Here is a 17,325-nt window from a genome sequence, read left to right as displayed (position 1 = left end):
GGGGTATGAAGAAGGCGGAGATACTCAATGACTTTTTTGCCTCATTCTTCACTGGCAAGTGCTCAAGCTTCACCGCCCAAGCCACAGAAGGCAAAGGCAAAGGACTGGGAGAATGAAGAGCCGCCTGTTGTAGGAAATCATCAGGTTCAAGACCATCTAAGGAACCTGAAGGTGCACAAGTCCACAGGTCCTGATGAGATCCATCCGCGGGTCCTGAGGAAACTGGCAGATGAAGTTGCTAAGCCACTATCCATCATATTTGAGAAGTCGTGGCAGTCCAGTGAAGTTCCCACTGACTGGAAAAGGGGAAACATAACCCCCATTTTTAAAAAGGGGAAAAATGGAAGACCTGGGGAACTACAGGCCAGTCAGTCTCACCTCTGTGCCTGGGAAGATTGTGGAATAGATCCTCCTGGAAGCTGTGCTAAGGCACATGGAGCACAAGGAGGTGATTCGTGACAGCCAGCATGGCTTCATCAAGAGCAAGTTCTGCCTGACCAACCTAGTGGCCTTCTATGATGGAGTGACTAGATCAGTAGACATGGGAAGAGCTACAGATGTCATCTATCTGGACCTCTGTAAGGCCTTTGACACAGTCCCCCACAACATCCTTCTCTCAAAACTGGCGATGTATGGATTTGATGGGTGGACTGTCCAGTGGATAAGGAATTATTTGGATGGCATCCAGAGGGTAGTGGTCAACGGCTCAATGTCTGGATGGAGATTGGTGACAAGTGGTGTGCCGCAGGGGTCCGTACTGGGACCGGTACTGTTTAATATCTTCATCAATGACATAATGGGATCCTGAGTGCACTCAGCAAGTTTGCAGATGATACCAAGCTGAGTGGTGCGGTCGACGCGCCTGAGGGACAGGATGCCATCCAAAGGGACCTGGAGAAGTTCAAGAAGTGGGCCCGTGTGAACCTCATGAGGTTCAACAAGGCCAAGTGCAGGGTCCTGCACCTGGGTTGGGGCAACCCCCAGTATCAATACAGGCTGGGGGATGAAGGAATTGAGAGCCGCCCTGCTGAGAAGGACTTAGGGGTACTGGTGGATGAAAAGCTGGACATGAGTCGACAACATGCGCTCGCAGCCCAGAAGGCCAACCGTATCCTGGGCTGCATCAAAAGAAGCATGGCCAGCAGGTAGAGGGAGGTGATTCTGACCCTCTACTCTGCTCTGGTGAGACCCCACCTGCAGTACTGCATCCAGCTCTGGAAACCTCAGCACAAGAAAGACATAGACCTGTTGGAGCGGGTCCAGAGGAAGTCCACGAAAATGATCAGGGGGCTGGAACGCCTCTCCTGTGAGGAAAGGCTGAGAGAGTGGGGTTGTTCAGCCTGGAGAAGAGAAGGCTTTGGGGAGACCTTTTTGCAGCCTTTCAGTACTTAAAGAGGGCTTATAAGAAAGATGGGGACAAACATTTTAGCAGGGCCTGTTGCGACAGGACAAGGGGGAATGGTTTTAAACTAAAAGAGGGTAGATTTAGACTAGATATAAGGAAGAAAGTTTTTACAATGAGTGTGATGAAACCCTGGAACAGGTTGCCCAGAGAGGTGGTAGATGCCTCATCCCTGGGAACATTCAAGGTCAGGTTGGACGAGGCTCTGAGCAACCTGATCTAGTTGAAGATGTCCCTGCCCACGGCAGGGGGGTTGGACTAGATGACCTTTAAAGGTCCCTTCCAACCCAAACTATTCTATGATTCTACGAATATGGCAAAGAGTACTTTTATGCTAATAAGGGACTCCTGGAAATTTTGTGGTAGGTTCTGTGTATATCAGCTCTTAGTATTTGATATATATGCATATGTATTTTTTTAAGTTATCAGTTGATATAAATACAAATTGTGCTCTGACACTACATCTGCAGTCTTTTCCTTTCAAGTATCCTTAGCAGTGAAAAATATTCTGGTCAAACCTTGCCTTCTCTTTAGTGCTGTTGTTCTTAATGGAAGTGTTCAGATATAATTTACTGAATACTCTGCTGATTAATGAATTCATATTACCTTTTTTTCAGTAGGATCAGAAGGAATAAGAAGTTTCAACAATTTGTATGTAAAACTTATCAGAATTAAGTCCCATTTTAAAATTATTTAGGTGCTTAGGAAGTTTTCACTAAAAGACAGTAATGAAGATATTTAGGCTATACTTTACTGGCGCTGGTGGAGGGACTTTATGGGTTCTGATTATAATCAGGAGATTGACTGCAGAATATGCAGCCATAAGTGGGTGCCAACAATTTATGTGGTTTGTATATTGGTAGAAATGGAGCTGTGGTGTTATGGGTCTCACTAGTCAGGCTGGCACATTCCAGGAGACCATCTCTGACACCTTCTACTTGTCATCTTCTGCTCTCTCCCATGGGAGGCACAGATGACTGGGCTGTGTTTGCTACCTCAGTGACTGCATGTCACTTCCTGTAACTGCAGTAACCCAGCGCAGAGCTGTGTTGCTACTGCTGCCACTTGGAGCTGACTGGAGGAAACAAAACAAACAAATAAAATCCCCAAACCACAATAACAACAAAACAAAAACCCAACCCCGAATCCTATTGGACTTTAAGGGAACAGTTGCAGGGAGACTCCTGATCCATGGAGCAGCAACCTAGTGAGTGCAAAATGGCAAGTCTGGTGGCTGCTGTTGCCAATTTGTTAGAGAAATGCAAGTGTTTATCACATGTGAGTGTTTGCTGCTGTAGCTTTTATGGGTATTAGAACCCAAGAATCCAAGGTATATTATTACTAGGCTGCTATACTTGTGTATAAAATCTGTTATTGCAGGACAAGTATGGCCTTGGATATATGGAAAAGATGTACCTGTACTTGCTAAAATCAACAGATTGGCTCTGTTGTGTGAAGTTAAAGCCAAATGACTGAAATGATATGTCTACTGAGTTACTTTCTAGAGTGAAAAAACAGTCTAAGATTGGGAATTCAGAAGATAAGGCTTTCTACTGTGACAGTAACTCACTTCCATTGTGCATATGTGGATTTATATTTGAAATCTCTCCCCCTAGAAAGACAAGCTGAAATCCAAACGCTAGTGCTAAATTTCATGCAGGTTACTGTGTATATCTTAAAGTAGCTCCTGCTGACTCTGATTCTGAAGGGATGTTAAAAATCCTTTAGTTTTTGCTGTAAAAAGAAGGGTTCACTTCGCTGTTCTGGTTCAGACTTGCTACTACTGTGATGTACGCAGGCCTCTCTGCACCAGCTAGTTTTTCTAAGTTGCTGTTTCAGAAATGGCTGCACTTTAATACCACGTTTGTCTTTCAAAATAGCATGCTGTCTTTCAGATGGCAAAGTGCTAGATATCTGTGAAGTCCTTTTGAGCATTTTTTATGCTTTAGTTAAATATCTTAAATATTATTTATGTGCAGTATGAACAGTTACCTAACACTTTAAAAATGTTTTTTGTTGTTTTTTGACTTCTGTCATTATTACTTGTGGGCCCAATCTAAGAATTATTAAATAATGCAACAATATTCACCTCTCCTGCTGGTGGTGTAAGTATATGTAAATTGTGTGTGTATATACACATAGATGAACATATCTCAGTCTACAAAACCAGGACTTCGTTACCACATATTTCTGTGTATGAGTGGAGAGAATGCTAATTTGAAGGCATGAGATTTGCAAATTATTTTAACCACAGAGGTGTCTCTGCTCTACCATGTTTCCTATGGTGCTGTAGGTCTGACATCTGTCAGTTCAAAACAAAAACTGGCCCCTTTGTTAATAATTTTAGTGCTTTTGTGAAATCTTTTTTTGGTAAAAATCATGTCTGCAGATGGTAAAATGATGTGTCAAGCAGGTAGGGATGGTAACGAGGTTTTACGCTGCCAGAACACAGAACTGGAACTGGACCTTATACTCCTTGCAGAGCCATTGTAAAGTAGAATATCCTAATGGTGTGGTCTTTGAAGAAACCTGTGTTGAATAATGCTGTCCTGCCTCTTCACAGGGGAAAAACTTAGGATCTGCATTGGAAGGTTAAGTTCATGATATAAATAATGTTGTCTTTAGAGTAGTGGCAGCTGGCAGCTTTTTCATTTTTCCTCCAAACTCATTTGTTCAGCTTATGGGTCTCTAATACACAAAGTGCTTGCAGTTACAAGATTGATGTCTAGCTTCATATTTAAAAATTGCCAGTGAAAAGAACTGGTCAGCATCTCCAAGGAAGTATTTCCTTTTGGGGTCAAAATCTTGTGTGCTGCTTCATATTCTCCCTTGTCTGCTTTGGATGTACGATTGTACTTCTATACAGAGAGAGGTGAACTGTTTTGCTTTTACACATCAATAGCAGATGTCAGGGCTCTGACAGTTGATTTCCCACTGGAAGAAAAATTGGTGACATAGACCATAGGAATCATGTTTTTAGTAGATTTCTTTTTTTTTTTAAAATTAAATACACAAGGCTTTGAACAGATGTAGAGACCAATGATAATGCAGGAAAAAACCCTTCTCCAGAAATGTCAATCTGGAAATCAGTGTTTTCCTTTCAGAAAGCAACACTTTATCTTTGAAGTTTATAGCAACTTAACTAAAGACACAGTGTCACAGGGCTACTAACACCTCATTTCTCAAAGTCTGTATCCTGCTCACATCCAAAGGAAAGTAATTGGTGAGACTTGTGTGCAGGAAGCGTTACAATTATGTGAGTGTGGTTCTCAGAAATGCACAGTAAATGAACACAGTGCTGCCTTGGAGCATGAGCTTCCTCAATTATCTTGTATGCATTGTGTGCTGTAGATGTACCCTTTGTAAAAGTACTATTTGAATGATGCAAGAGTGACTTGCTTAATCTCCCTTCCCCCCCCTCGTTGTCTTTGAAGATGTGTGGTGGAATTTCTTGTTTCGAGTGTTGTTTGTTTTGTTTTTGTTTTTTAAGAAAAGGGAATGAAAGTTTTATGAGCTAAGAATTCTACCTTCTGAATCCTTTCTCAGGGAGAATACGGCAGGAGGAGGAGGAGGAGGAAGCTCAGCCCAGTGTATGCAGACTAGTGTGGGAGGCTTCCTGTTATTGAGGTGTAAAGTATCGAGAGTAAGTTTCTTTTGAGGTCTTTCAGGAGCACATCCTGAAGGAATAAGGGTGGGAGGAGGGAAGGTTACCATGGGAAAACAGTCTCCATATATCAGTACATTCTGCAGAGGGTATGTGTGTGTTCTTTGATTCGTTTGTTTGGTGGCAGAGGAAGGATTTGAAGGGAAGTTAAAGGTACCAATCTACAGATACCTAGTCTCATAATGATACTGTACATCATCTACTCATGTCTTGATTACTATTTATATGCTGTTTCATATTCTGGATACTTCCAGATGTATCATTGTGGCCGCAGTCTTAAATTTTATTCTTAGATTACTGTGCCTTTAGTCATTCTAATTGCATGTGTATACTGATATTTATGATTGACCTTGGCATTGCCTTCAATCTGCTGGAATGCCTGTTTCACATCTCATAGATGGCTCCATAGACACTCTGCTTCATGGAGCCCTTCTAGGACCTGGTTTTCAGACTGTTGCTCTTCTAGGCACTGAATAGAAGCCAGGAACAGTGAACTGTGGTGAGTGGTAATTACCAGTGTAGGCACCAGCTTGTCGGTTTCAGTACATGTGCCTAGTGCAGAAGTCTGCCCATTGGAATAGCACTGCAGGATCTGTCTCGTATCTACAAACTAATAAAATTAACTTTCTGCGCAGTTTATGATGAGTCATTTCTGTGTACCTGTGGAAAAAACTGAAATAAAAAGGTATTTTAGATCAAGACATACAGCACTTACATGGAAAAAATGAACTGTTTCTGGAAAGAAGTATTAGGTAAATCACTAAATTAAAACTGCAGATAGGGTAGTCTTATTCTTAGAAGTATTTTGTAAGAAGGTCTTCAAAAGTCTAAAGACAAGTGAAACTGCTTGTGTGCTTTGTGGAACTGAAGCAGTAATTGTTTCACATACAAGATGTAATATATCAGTTTGCAGTTCCAGAAAAAAACCCCAACCAACAAAACTTTAGCTCTCAGCTTAATTGGATGGAAATCGAAAGAGGAGGTAGGATATAGAAGATAGTTTATGGGCTTGGTTGAGCTCTCATTTCCCTGAGCAAAGCACTTCCTAATTGGGAGCTGCAGGTCCCAAGGAAAGAAGAATTACTAAAGTAACTGGCTGTAGGATAATACAAATTCTGTACTATAACCTTGCGGGAAATCAGGAAGGATGACAGAACTCTGTATGAAATGGTTAAGAGCTTCCAGAGGCTTTAAGAGGCTACCAGACCATGGGGTTTAAGCTGTATTAATTACCCACCAAGATGTAATTGTGTGTGGTGTGTAGTTTTTGGCTTGGTGGGTGGTTTTTTTTTTTGGTTTGTTTCCCTCCTCCCTCCCTCCGCCCCCCCCCTTTCCCCTACCTGGGTAACAATTGAGTAGAAGTTGACTAATAGCATTTACTTTATTTACTAATAGCATTTTCTTTATAAAACATGCCTCCTTTCCTAAAGCTAACAGACAGTGCAATTATGTCAGCTGGTAGAGCATCTCACCTTGAATACTGAACATATTTTATCACCTCTGTTCAGAATGCTAAGTGTGAAAGAAAAGGAAAATACAGATGATTGCCAAGGGTGTGTAAGGTCAAGGTCTAGGAGAACTTCTATGAGAGAAGTGACATAAAAGATGAGCGTTGTACGGTGATAAGTCAGTGAAGTAAAATTGCTCCCACAGGTTCTGGATAAAATTAAAATAGCAGATGAATGTCTTTATACAGTGTAGCTCTGCATGTATACTGTGTCCAACAGAGAAGTACTTCTGACATGAGGAGATTGTCCTCTAAAAATTTCTTCTAGGAGGAATACAAGTAACCTTTCTCACAGGCAGTTGCATCCATTCATGCAGTCATCAGTCTCAGCCCTGTGAAATGAGGGAGGATCCTTTTTGGTAGAAATTTTAAGAAGAACTGTTTTGACAAGTTTCTCAAAAAAAAAAAAAAACAACCCCAAAAAGCTAAGTGGAGATGAAAGAAATAGGGAAAAATATTTTGAGGATCATCTATATTTTGTTCTGGAATTCTTTCTGACCTACATACAATTCAATCCAAAGAAATTATGCTATGGAGCAGATTCACCAAGGTATTGAAGAATCTGTTCGTTGATAGTTGCAGATGGGAAATGCTTACTGTGCGGGAGTATACCATGACAGGAGGCTAAAAAAGCTTATATTGGGTAAATGAAAGCAGGACTTTAGAGATAAAATAAACATTACAACCAGGTGTAGACCTGTTACTTATTCCATTTTTTTTCTTGGGGACAGCATATATACTGTATGTACTTGGAAATCCATAGACACAGACTGTAAACATGTCTGTACTGAAGGATACTGTACTGAAGGATAATGCCAATGTCATTGAAGAAAATCAGAGGGCCTCAGAAACTTTACTAAATAATCAAAACCACAGGTGCCTAGCCAGGGGAAAAAAAAACAAACCCCAAACCAACCAAACACCAAAAAAACCCACAAGCAAAAACCCACAAGCAAAAACCCCACAACTCCCCAAACCTGTATGTGTCTATGGATCTTTCAATTTGAAATAGCAGTGATTGATTAAATCAGTAGGTGGTGGGTTGCAAAGTAGACATTTGTCTCTGAAAAAGTCTTAGGCTCCAGAAATGAAATTAAAATTTCAAATTTATCAAAATTATGTGCCTTGCCTTTACAGTATAGAATATAATGGTACTTAAGCGTACAGTTACATCTAGGCCAGTATGTTGTTTCTACCCGTTACCAGTACAGGGAGGACAGTGATGTTCTGAATGTAAACTGGTATCTTCTGCCTTATGCATCTAGTGGCTCAGGGTCTCATCTGGAAAGATTTAAAAATTTTTCATCCAGGAAGATTTAAAAAGTCATTGATATATTTTTACTGCATGAAACCTTTTTTTTTTTTTTTTTTTTTAGTGCGTGCACATTTTTTGTAGGCACAGCACCTTCTGACAAGGAATTCCATAACTTAATTGTTAACTGTGTGAAGAAGTACTGCCTGTGTTAATTTTGAACCTTTTTTTAAGGTTCAAATTTAGAAATTTTGACACACAAAATCCTTGTTTTAGCACAGATTGCAAATGCTATGCCCCTTCTGGCAGTCATGACACTATAGACTTCTACTATAAACTGCCTCAGCCATGTCTTCCAGCCTGAGGAGTCAACATCTTTTTTTTTTTCCCCCCTAACTTTTGTTTGTACAAATTGACTGTACAGAAATTGTTCTATACCTTGACCATCCTTGTCATCCTTCTTTGTGTCTTTTTCTAGCTCTAACAAACTGTACAGAGTATTGAGGAATAGGCACACTATAGATTCTTATGTTGTGGCACAGTGCCCAGAGTGTGCTGTCTTTGACTTGTGGCTCAATAGTGAGCTGTTCTCAAGTAATTCCTGGTTAAACCCCAAGATCTTGTTCTTGACTGATAATAAGTAGTTCAGAGACTGAAGTTGTACATGCAGTTAGGATTTTTTAACGTATGTCACTTTGTCACACATTTTACCTGCCATTTAATGTCTTAAGAGTACGTTTCTTTCTTCCCCACCCCCTGCCTCCCCTTCTCTCTCTCCTCCTCCCCTTCCCTTCATCTTCTGAAAACCTCCAAAACAAAAAATGGGAAAGATGACTCTTACTGAGTTCAGTTATGTGGGAAGAAGAGAGTTCAGTTCCTAAGCCTCTCTGCAAGTCAATTGGAAATTGTCACTGAGACCCTCTACCACCTTACAATGCCCTTTCAGTAGGCGGACAAAGGGGAGCTTGCTTCAGGGGAGAGCTTGGAAAAAATCCATTACTTACAGGTTCCCAATTCTAGTGCTGATGAAATTACTTGGAATGCGCTAGACATGTAATGTGACTGATATTAAATGGTTACAGGCTTTCTGAATTAGTGCAAAATGGTTTGATGTAATAAAAAAGTTTCACTGGAAAGGGGTTACTAAGTGATTTCTTTCTGATTGTTGCTGGTAGTGGCAAGCAGTGCTACAGGAACTGAAAAAGATGTTATTAAAAGTTCTGTATGCAGCACATCCACAAAGAATGTGTCTGTCTCTAAAGAGGATAAGAGCTTGGTACTTGCAGTTAAAAATAATTTATTCAGGCTTAGCTAATGCTGCAGAATCTGGGGGTCTGTTGTGCTGCTGGCCTGTGGTGAGCTGCAGTACGCAAGATGTGGTGTAGAAGAAATGCGTAACTTTCCGATTGCTTTGCCGATTCATGGCCGAATGTGTGCCATGAATACATTACATTAGTTGTGTTATAGTAGATATAATCTAAGGGTATAAGCAATGACATAAAGGTATTGTTTTATCTAAACTGTACTAGTCTTAACATGTTAGATGTATCCTACCCATTAGGAGGAGCGAACTCATGAATGTTCCAATTTAAAGTCACCTCCGTAGTATTTCTTAAAACATTATTAACAGGCTATGCTGGCTTGTGAAATCAACTGTTTCCTCTTCCATTTTCTAAGTTCAGAGATTTGACCAGCATTTATGTTGTGTTTGCACGAAAGCTTTGGGATGATGGCACCAGTGGAAGGGTAGCTAAGTCAACGTTAACCTCTGGCTCCATAACTCACACTGCTGTACCTGAATGGAACAGTGCCTGAGACAATAAATCCTGTTTGATGGCCCAGCAGCTCCTTTCTTGTGCCGAGTTATGTGCAGCTTTGTTCACCTGTAAAGCTTACAGTAAGCATGACACTTGGCTAGTTTGTTGTGGTAACTTGGCCCAGCTTGCTCAGCTGGCCAAACAAACAAGCTGTAGACAGCTCCAGATTTGTTGTGCGTCATGGTGTAGCTAGCAAGTAGGCAAGACTGGCCAGGGAGTAGGAAGACACACCCTGATAGAGCTGATGCAAAGCCTATTTAATTCTCTAGAATTATTTTTATGGAATGTGGATTAGGTGCTAAATCCTGGAATGGCATTTAAAGGTTTCTTATCTGAGACCATTCAAATCTCCTGAGATGCACCTCTTCAGTTCATTTTGCTGAGCGAAAACAAACCCATTGACTTAAAGTATCAAAATAATACGTATGTTACAATTTTTGGTAATTTATAAGTATTCTGGGTCAGACTTGTGATCTGACTACCTAAATTAATCTGAGGGATGAATCAGGCACTGTCTTGTTATTTTTGGGCGTAGTAACTTGACTGTGTCCTTTAATATTCCTGATGTTAATGGACAAATTACAAGACTTCATTTATTTGGCTTTTCCATTGCATTTTGTTTCAACCTGCCACCCACTTGCTTTCCTGAAGGAGACTCTTTGCATGCACGTCCCTTTTCATGGACAGTGATCTGGGTTGGTTACTGCCACTGGCTTTTTGTCAGGCTGGATGACAGGTAGGATGTCATCCCACCTTGCCACCCATCTGTGGCTGGCTGTGGTGTGAAGGGTTGGGAGGGTTGTGTGGGAAAGCAGCAATTTGCTCTGTGTTAGTGTGACAGCAGCTTCCAAAATGCTTGAGAGTAGTGCCAGGTGCGTTAATGCCAAGGTCAGTGACAAACTGTTTCACCATGGTATCCTTTTCACAGGGCCATCCTTCAAGCTATGTTCACTTCAGTAGAAGTTGGGCTAAGTGGAAGGACTTGAGATGTTTAGACTGCTAAAGAATTTTTTTTTTTTTCCCTGAAGACAATTGGTTGGGCTGAATGTTTTGTTTACCCTTTGTTCTTGGAGGAGTTGTTTTTTGTAGTCTGGAGGGAAGAAAAAAAAAAAGCATTAACTGTTGATGTTTTTTTTTTTCTGCTTGAAGGAAAGATCTGTCCATAATAAGCTTGAAACTACTTTGAAGGCTGGAAACAGTGCCATAATGTATGGACTCTTAAAATAAGAAATATCTCATCTTGAAATCATAAGTTTGCATTTGTCAAGGGTTTCCACTGGTTGATATTGTTGGTTTTGGCTTTTTTGGAAGTCTTGTAAACTGAGTGATGCTTTCTCATATTTATGAAAGAAATTGGTTTAAATACTGTAACTGGCTTCTTTGTGATATAAGACTTCAACTAAATAAATGTCTTGTATGCTGCTTTGGCTTTATGGGCTATGACTAACAAGTCCCATGTTATTCGAGAGACATACATAGTAAATCCTGAGTGACCCCAACTACAGGTTGTTAATCTTTCTTTAAGTATCATTGTATGGTGAAAAAATATTAAACTTTATAGAGACAACATGTCTTGTATGTTTTTTCATCCTTCTCTTACCTGATTTTTCCTGACGAAAAATTTTGGCATGAAAACACTACTTTCTGTGTAGGTGTTTCTCTGATCCTTCTGTTTTGTTCTTCACCTGAAGCATCATCATCATCCCTATAAAATCAGAGTTGGCTGCTGTATGAATAATTAAAGTGTTACAAACAGAACTATGATTTCAAGTGAACAGAGCGAAAGCAGATAAAACACTTCAAAAATTGGTTTTCAAGGAATATCTCTATACTAGTAAAGCAAAGTGAAAAGAAAAACAAATAATGTTGTGTATATAGCACTGATTTTTTTTTTTTAAAGTTCTTTTCAGATGTAGTTTTGAGATTGTCCCAAGGCTTCCAGCATGACTTCAAAGGTTAAATGAGACTCTGTAGATCTGTGTTCATGCTTGCATGTGCATGCCCAAATGCCGGAGAGGGACTGTGTGTGTACGTACAAAGAATGGTCAAAATAGAAGCCTTGAGGTATAACCCAGTGCTAGTACATGTATTCAGTGTTCTGGGGAAAAGCAGAATGGTACACAATAGTCCCATCACAGCTATCTATAGATATAATACCATATATAGGATCTATTTAAAAAATAAAAGTAGCATTAAGGTTGCAAAGCCAAGCCCTCAAAAAATTTGGGAGATGCCAGAACAAGGTTTTCTTCAGAGTTTTAATGCACCCTCTTTACGTGGATTGCATTATAATACAGTTTTCGGTTGCAAGGCTGAGTCCTTTCTCCCACTCTCCTCTCCTCTGCCCTGCCGCCCTCATAGGTTAGCAGAGAAAATGCAGATGAGTGCTGGTCTTCCCTCCCTGATGCAACAGTAACTTCTGGGTGAGGAACAAATAGGGCAAAAATACAGATGGAAGCCTTGGGAGTTTAGTTGCCACATCCCAACAGGTTTCTGATGGTATTTTTCACAGCTTAGGCAGTTGTGGGTGTGTTTTCTGCAGAAAATTTGTAAAGCCACATACCTGACACCAAATTCACTGAGTTGTCTGAATTTCAAAGCCATGAAAGCACACAGTCACTCAACCGTATTATTGTTAAATTTAAGATACCTTGTTTGCTCTCACTGTTGGAAATGCTTAAATTGTTCAAATGCCAAAATTTTACAACCTACTTTATCCCGTTTCCCCTCTCCCATGCCTGTTTAAAAAAAAAAAACAACAAAACAAAACCCTGCCCCAAACCCCCACAACCTCCCTAAGGGGGGCCTTTGGGCCAGCAAGTCTAGGAGTAGGAAGTGTCTGCCACCGTGGCTGCTGGCAGCGCTGGCTGTGCCCTTTAGGGTCGCTGCCGGCCGGTGCCGCGCAGCGGGGCGAGGGTAGCGCCCAGCCGCGGGGAACGTTTCCCGTGCGCGGCCGCGCCTGCTGACGCGTGACTACAACTTTCTGTTCGTAAACGCGTGCGCACAGCGGTTGCTCTGCCTGTCTCTGCTGAAGAGTACTCTACCTGCCGCAGTTGAAAGGGAGCTTTGTTGTGCGGGGTGCGGCTCTTTATTTACTTACTTATTTGGCTTCAAGGCTGGTGGGGAGCTGCCCCGCGCGCTGCCGTTTCGCGCTGCCGCGGCGAGGAGCGGCGGCACCGCCCGGCCCTGCGCGGGTACCGCGGCCAGCCGCCAGGGGGCGGCCCAGCGCCGGGCCCCGCCGCGCCGCCCGCCCGCTGAGCCGGGGCGCGGGGCGCCGAGGTGGAAGGCGGGGGGGGGAAGGTGCCGCCGAGCGCCTTCCGTGACCTTAGACGATGCACGCCCATAGGTAGTCACTGTATGAAATACACATCGAGTTTTAATTCTGACACGCCCACTCGTGTCGTATATTTGGGGAGTTAGCAGATAAACGAAGTAATTGCTGTGTAGTAGGACAGGGGAATTACGTGTGTGTTGCTGTTAGCAGGTTTCTTTCAGAGTATCTTTTTTTTATTAAGACCATGCTTTCATAAAGAAGTACCATATATAGGCCAAATTCTGCACTTATGGATATAAGTAAATGCTAATGCTTTTCAGGTCAGGACTTTTAACCGTGACTTTAGACAGTACCAATTTATCTGCGGGGTTGACTTTATGAAAACAGTGTATGAAAATTTGCACAGAAGATTTCAACGGCAGCATGCATATGTTTTAAAACTTCTATATAAACATAGATGATGTTCTGCTTTAGTTCACACCACTATAAATGCAGAATAAATCTTACTGGCAGTATAAACTGGATTTGATTGTGACAATGTTGGACAACCCTTCTTCCTGTTGAAGCCAACTTTGGCAGAACCAAGCCTTTAGGTTAGAATTGCATATTACAGATGGGAACAAAATCTGACTGGCAGGGATTTTTCTGTTTGTTTGTTTGTAACGTCTGTAGCCCAAACATTCAGCCTTAAGGAGGCTAAAGCTAGGCCCCTGAATCCGGTAACTCCCTGAGTTACCGAATAGGAAACACTAGGCACAGGGACCCATATGGAATTTAGGCTATGTGAATCTAGGCTTACACAGCTATATTGCAGCACTCAAGAATACTCCAGTCTGCTTTTTCAAGGTGTCCTCTAGTTATGGGCTCTTAGCCCTTAGTGACTCTGCATTAGCTATATAATCCTACTCTGATTCTAGATGCTTTCTTTACAATATCCAAGTCTCAGCAACCATTGCTTCGTGAATTATTTTCCAGTCCTGTCTGATACCTGTGTTGCTTCTCTTCCCAGTCTTGTTTCAACAAGGTATTTAATAGTATAGCTCGCCTTTAGCTAATGAATGGTATCAATGATTATGCATAGACAAACGTTTTAGTGTCTTGCTGAACTAGGGCCTAATTTTCTTGATATGATTTTTGAAAACAGCATAGGGCTTCCATAAACCTTTAAGCGGAGGTATTAGGATATTTGTGTAAGAATATGACCTGGAAACAAAGCTTTGCTTGTGGGTTAGAGTATATATTTGGGGAGGGGGGATTAAATAGAAAGTAACTGCAAAATGAATGCCTATTGTCCCAGCATTCTTGATGCTATGCTCTCGAGTAGGCCAGACTTGGATGTCCCCAGCACTCCAGATTGGAGTAGCGCCCAGCTTTGGAATATAACATGCTTACGTTTGTATCTGGAATACAAGTGGGATTCTCATGTTCAATAATCAGAAGGAGGGAGTGTGAGTGAGGGAAACAGCTGCATGTCTCTGGCACTAGGCTTTGCATACTGACCCTTGTTGTGTAACCTCCATGCTCCAGAAGTTTGAATCCATTTCAGGAGGTGGGCATTTATTTAAGCTGGGAAAAGTGTTAGCTAGTGAATTATTCCAAGTATATAAATAGAGTAAGGGAATCCATCGCTTGTATGATAGGAGAGTGATCTTAAGCAATAAGCACCTCTCACCCACAGCAAATGCAAGTGCATTTCAGACAGTTCTGTGCTATCCTTCCCCTTCTCCCAAGTGCATTTGGCTAATGCCTATGTCCAGAAGAATGATGAGAGTGGATGGTCGTGATTACTGGGAGAAATTATTACTATGTGGGGAGAGAAAAGGTTTTAATAAAAAGAACTTGTCTAAGAACTAGCCAATGACTATGAAAGAGTAAGAAGCTGTTGCAGGGCCAAAGAGGAGAGTTATGCTTGCTGATGCCATTTCTGAACAGTCGTAGACTGGGTAAGGATCAATTGTAAGGCTTTCTTTTGTGGCCATTGGCTGCACAGGGTTCCTGAAAGCTGGATTCCTGCTGCTGGTGTTTTGTAGTGAGATGCTGATGCTTGCAGGAGACAGGCAGGGAGAATCTTCCCTAAGAAAATAATTTGGTAAGCTATTCTTCTTTGTGCAAGCTGGAGCATTGCAGCAGCAGCTGCAATATTGTTCTTTGTAGATGTTTTTATTCTATCAATGTTGTACTAATGCCTTTAAATCATATTTCATAAGGGCTTTAGCCATAGACACCAGATGGGAGGGAGCATTCTGCTATGTGTGAGATGGGCAAACCTTTTGGGTTTTGCAAGTGAGTGCAGAATTCAACACTGTCCTTAGTAGGTGACTGATCTTACACCTAGTTTTACAAAGTTCTGCTCAGTTTAAAAACTGTAGTGCTTGATCACTCCTAAGCATGATAGGTGCCAAAACATTCTAAATGCTACGAGGTTTCCTCGGGTATGTTTGGTGGGAGTTTTTCTGATGTTGAAGATGCCTGTGCCTTTTTTTTTCAGATGTACAGGCTGGCATGCTCCTAGCTGGCCGCTGACCTTTAAAACAAATAAACAAACCTCGCAAGCAGGCACTGGAAGGAATAGCGAGGTAGGGAACTTGGATTTTCTGCATGTGGCACAGTTGGCATGATGGAGAGCATAAACTTTATGTGACGATGTTGTGTCTAGACTTGTATTCTGCTCTCAGCTCCTGGGTAGCAATCCTTTCTGTCCTGCTGGCCTGAGATCTGAAGATGGGTTAAATATGTAGTATATACAAGTGCTACTTGTAGCAATGTAGGGGAAAGAGTGTGTGGTTCATGGGCATACAGGTTAGAAAGCCTGAGCCTCTATGGCCTACTTGAGCTCACTGGTAACAGCTGTTAACTGTGGGGTTTGGAATGATGCCTGTATAAACCTACTCTTGTGGATATTGCGGTAAATAGTAGCAGTAGTACTGCTACAGTCAGTAGGCCCGTATTAGTAATACATAGGAAAGATGAGAATCTGGCCTTATGTGTATGCCTGGTAAATCCTGCACTAGGCAGTCTTTCTTGGAATGGCACAAGGACTCTACAGGATAATCCTAGAAATAGCCTAATAAGCAGCATCAGTGGTAGCAAAAATATGGGCCTTGCATCAAGCAGTATCCCATCAGACTTTTTCTTTGCTTGGAATTTCATAATAAACTTTGACAAGTTCTTCTTAGCTGCTTTCTGTTGAGGCAGCACAGAGTAACAGTGTCAGCAAAGGCCTGTCAACTCAAGCAAAAGCCTGAGCTTTTGTAGAAGACTTGACACAAGGGCTTAGATAAGGGCTTCTTAGTGCGAGAAGAACGGCTGGGACAAGAGTGTTATGGCAGAGCTTCCTGCTGGAGAGGTGGCCTCTGCATTAGAAAGAGATGTCCTGACAGCAAAGCTGCTCCACCCTTGTTTAAAAAAACAAACAAGAAAACAAACAAAACCCCCCAACAAATAACACACCGCCCTTGGCAACGCTGTTTCTATATAAGGGGTTTTACCAATGTGGCTATTTCTGCTAAAAAGTGTCAGGAAAACTATTCTGAAGGGGAGAATTCCAGCCTGAGAGCCTGTTTGGATTGGGGAAATTTCTATCAGATTAGCTCCACAGGCACAAGTTGTTGGGGAGCTTTGGGGGCAAGTAAATTGGGGCTGGCTCCACTGTGACATTGACTGCAATAACTTACTCAAATAGATTCCGGGGATCAATTTTGTGTTGTACCAGTACCGCACATGTCCACTGAAATTTGCAGTCATCAACTTTTAAAGTTAGGCTTGACCTAAACTGGTATTTTAGGCATAGTCCATAGTCCATACCTTTCTGTTGTTTCTCTCCTCTACCAAAGTAAAGTTGGATGGGAAATAGAAAAACAATTTCGTGACACTTCTAAAGCTGTTTCTATTTAGCAGGATTTAAAGCATAGCTAAACAAAAGGAGTCTTATTTCCCCCCTTACTTGCATTTTCCTCTGGTGTTTGGCCAATCAATGCAATAAAATGAGCTAGTGCCTTCTTATCCCCTCACTAATTCCAAACTGCTGTTTATGTGGATGTTTTCCTTTCCACCTCAACCACCCCATCAGGTTTTATTTTTCTTACTCTGAACTTTTACAAAGTGGAAGATATTTTAAGTTACAGATTGTTTTGAAAATAATGGAACAACACAGAAGGAAAGAAAAAAAATTAAAAGCCGCAACACTTAAATTCTTTTGTATTTATATGGAAGAGGGGGTGAAACCATTGAAGATGTTATTAAAATAATAAAGAAACCCCTGAAAATAAAAATATTTCACAAATAATAAACACTCAAAAAAAAGTTAGCAGGTGAGACATTTTCTGGCTAAATCTAATTTCCAGTGTAGTTAAAAAAAAAATAGACTGGTTTTGGTGTAAGCTGTATAACTCCTGTATGTGCTACAAAAG

This window comes from Calonectris borealis, chromosome 5 (assembly GCF_964195595.1).
Source record: "Calonectris borealis chromosome 5, bCalBor7.hap1.2, whole genome shotgun sequence".
NCBI classification, from domain to species: domain Eukaryota; kingdom Metazoa; phylum Chordata; class Aves; order Procellariiformes; family Procellariidae; genus Calonectris; species Calonectris borealis.
The sequence above is the reverse complement of the archived record's forward strand: the minus strand, read 5'-3'. Positions refer to the sequence as shown.